Below are 4,210 nucleotides of genomic sequence, written 5' to 3'. Positions count from 1 at the left end.
TATGTGCCTTTTATTTTCCTCCACATACTCTGGGCAAGTTCCTCTACTTCCATGAGATATCTCCCAGCTGGCGTTACCCTTTCCACCTGCCATCCAGTGAAAACTTCATCGTTGTCTGCTGGCCGTACGTTTTTGGTGTGGTTCGGTTTATCCTCACATTCAACCTATATATAAGCTTTATTGATCCTTTGGGCATAAGCTCACTAGGGTCCATCGCATCCGGTAAGCCTCCAATGGTGGCGGGCGTTATCACTAACATTCCAGTTTATTTTGAATCACCGTGGGTGTCGTGTCACTGTCATTCGATTGACCATTTCACTTTTACTTTCACGTTTATTCTTATGGACTCTTATTTTCACATTCATTGAGAGTGAAACATATGCCTACAGTGTTTTCAACACACTGATTGACATTTTCAACTAAAAGACTATTTGCACTAATTTATAGACCTTTATACTTTTGTTTACACATATATGTGTTTTATATAGACATTATTGTTTATCCTTTATTTTTCAGCGCTGCATTTTTTGGTTTTCTGTTTGTATTGCTTTCCTTTTTTCACTGGATTGTATGTAGCTGCTTGTTACTTTGATAGCGCAGATTTATTTTTTATTTTTTAACTCTCTGCCAGTCGCCCGCCCGCCCGCCTCACACCCTGTCAAGTCTAAAAGCGGCCATACACGGTTCGAATTTCGAAATAATTTTCTTTCGAAAATCGTATCAAAGAATATTCGAACGAATTTCGCACCATTGGTGGACTGCAGCAACAGCCGATTTTCGTGCGGCAAACAAATTTGAGAAATCCGACACGGTGGAAATTTTTGTGAAAAACAAACGATTTTCTGATCAATGATGGGAGAATCGTGTGAGAAATGTAATAGAAAAAAAAATGTGCATGTGCAAGAAAAGAATATTCCCGGGGAGAAACGAATATTCCTGGCAACATTAAAATTTGGTCGTCCGAATTTCGAAAAATCAATGGTGGCATCATCGGATCACATAAAAAAAAAAACTTTCTGATTTTGAAAAAAAAAAAATGTGGTCGAAATTCGACCGTGTATGGCCTGCTTTACTCTCCGGGCCCTGGCCGCTACAGGGTGTGGAGTGGAGGAAGATCACTCCACCAGGGAAGGAGATAAACAGGCAGGCGGCTGGCCGGGACTTGAGCCAAGGCAGAAGAACATGCGAGCGGAGCTGAACGGGCATGCACCCGAAACTGAAGAAATATTCCCTCCAATCTGATCAGCACATGATCATCAGAAAGGGGCACAGGTAATGGAAAAAAAATACCTCTCTAACCTAGTAGGAGCGGTGGAGTGGAGGGGGGGGGGGGGTGTAATTCAGATTTTTTTTTATTTATTCTGCATTAACTGTCCTTGAAATTGTCCCAGCCCCTGTTCAAATCCAATCCAGGGACAAAACTGGGTACAGACTTGGTCCGGGGACAGTGTCCTCAATTCGGGGACTGTCCCCAGAAACCGGGGATGTCTGGTCACCCTATCTTACAACAACAATGGCTTTGGGGGGGTTAGAGACAATTGCAGTGTGTGTAAACCTGACAATTCCCCTCCCCGGGCGCATGTTTTTCTGGCTTCCATGCACCCAGGACCAGCATGGAGGGTGCCACCGGGTAAAGAAGAGGGAGATCAGCAACCCAAAGGTTAGTTTGCTGATCCTGGAAGCGATTTATAAAACGTCACTTCCGGGTCCTGGTGTCACTTTCCCCCAGGAAGTGTGATCTGCACGGCATTCATTTCACTGGATAGCAGGTGAAACATCAGGGGTAGTTTAGATCCCTGATATCTCATCAAAAAGGACCTAAAAAAATGCTTTACAAAGGGGACATTTTGTCCCGAATGTGATTAGAAAATAAAAAGTGTAAGAAATTAAAGTTAAAAAATTAAAGCCTCTGTTTTCAGAAATGTGTGTTTTGGGGGTTTTATCTTCAGGCCTAAAAAAAAGATTGTGCTGACAGCAGAAGGGTTGGATAAGAGTCCCCAGCTGCCCCCCATAGAATCACAGGTGACTCTGTTCAAAACTACGGGACGCAGTGCGGCACCCCAGGGGGACGCGGCACCCCAGGGTTGTGAAATGCTGGTCTGATTTCTGACAAGCTGATTCATTCATATACAAGTTTAGAGGGTGAATGTGTTTGGCCTCTGGTGTCCAAAGAGAATATTGGAACGGAATGCATTTTATTTGGGAAATAAAGGGCCAACACAGAGGAAAGTGCCATCTCACCAAAGCTGTGCTCCATATCACGTGCCTCAAAACCAGTGTCCTGACAACCATTGACAAACCAGTGTCCTGACAACCCTTGAAAACCAGTGTCCTGATAACCATTGACAAACCAGTGTCCTGACAACCCTTGAAAACCAGTGTCCTGACAACCCTTGAAAACCAGTGTCCTGACAACCCTTGAAAACCAGTGTCCTGTCAACCCTTGAAAACCAGTGTCCTGACAACCCTTGAAAACCAGTGTCCTGACAACCCTTGAAAATCAGTGTCCTGACAACCCTTGAAAACCAGTGTCCTGACAACCCTTGAAAACCAGTGTCCTGTCAACCCTTGAAAACCAGTGTCCTGATAACCATTGACAAACCAGTGTCCTGTCAACCCTTGAAAACCAGTGTCCTGACAACCCTTGAAAACCAGTGTCCTGACAACCCTTGAAAATCAGTGTCCTGACAACCCTTGAAAATCAGTGTCCTGACAACCCTTGAAAATCAGTGTCCTGACAAACCAGTGTCCTGACAATCCTTGACAAACCAGTGTCCTGACAACCCTTGACAAACCAGTGTCCTGACAACCATTGACAAACCAGTGTCCTGACAACCATTGACAAACCAGTGTCCTGACAACCCTTGAAAATCAGTGTCCTGACAACCCTTGAAAATCAGTGTCCTGACAACCCTTGAAAATCAGTGTCCTGACAAACCAGTGTCCTGACAATCCTTGACAAACCAGTGTCCTGACAACCCTTGACAAACCAGTGTCCTGACAACCCTTGAAAACCAGTGTCCTGACAACCCTTGAAAACCAGTGTCCTGACAACCCTTGAAAACCAGTGTCCTGACAACCCTTGAAAATCAGTGTCCTGACAACCCTTGAAAATCAGTGTCCTGACAACCCTTGAAAATCAGTGTCCTGACAACCCTTGAAAATCAGTGTCCTGACAAACCAGTGTCCTGACAATCCTTGACAAACCAGTGTCCTGACAACCCTTGACAAACCAGTGTCCTGACAACCATTGACAAACCAGTGTCCTGACAACCCTTGAAAACCAGTGTCCTGACAACCCTTGAAAACCAGTGTCCTGACAACCATTGACAAACCAGTGTCCTGACAACCATTGAAAACCAGTGTCCTGACCATAGGCGTGTGCCCAGGCACACCCTAATCACCCTGAGCAGCACAGATTCCCCCTCCTGCCCTGGCTCCCATCTTTCCCCCCCGCAGCGCTGAGAGCTTCCCTCCTCTCCTATCGGCTGTTTCTGCTGGTATGTTTTAGGAGTGGGGAAGGGGCCAGTAAATATGTAATTTACCAGCCTGTTCCCTTTCTGAATGAACATAGTCATCGGTAGTGTGTGTTTGAGCTTTGGGGTGCACACCCTAATGTAATAGGCTGCGCACACCTATGGTCCTGACAACCCTTGACAAACCAGTGTCCTGACAACCCTTGAAATCCAGTGTCCTGACAACCGTAGCTTAGTGTTGTCACCCTGTAACAGGAAGTGCAATGACTGGCAGGATCTCCAGGTGAAAAAGCAGCAGATTCAAAGCCAATATTTTGTATAATAAATCTCTGTATAAAGTGGAGAATTTTATTTTTATTTTTTAATAAAAAACTTTATTTAAACGCCAAAATGATATACAAAGTAACCAAGGTTGCCAACCGTCAGTAAATTCGCAAACAGTTTGTAAAATCCGTAATTTTTGCATCTGTCCATAAATGTCCATTACAGACGACACGTCCATGTTTTGTGCATTTACTGAAAGTTGGCAACCCTGAAAGTAACATTCGTGTGGAGAATGGTGAGTTTGTGTTTTAGTGTAAACCTCATAGATACGTGTCCTCCTCACTGAACACACATTCCTTCACTCCCCTCCCCCTCCTCCTCTCCATCACAGCCATACAGAGACCCATCCAGCCTCCAAGATGGCGCCTGAGAGAGAGCGCCGAAACCTGACCCCAGCCGGAAGGGGCGGA

Source organism: Rana temporaria, chromosome 9 (assembly GCF_905171775.1).
Source record: "Rana temporaria chromosome 9, aRanTem1.1, whole genome shotgun sequence".
Lineage (NCBI taxonomy): Eukaryota > Metazoa > Chordata > Amphibia > Anura > Ranidae > Rana > Rana temporaria.
The sequence above is the reverse complement of the archived record's forward strand: the minus strand, read 5'-3'. Positions refer to the sequence as shown.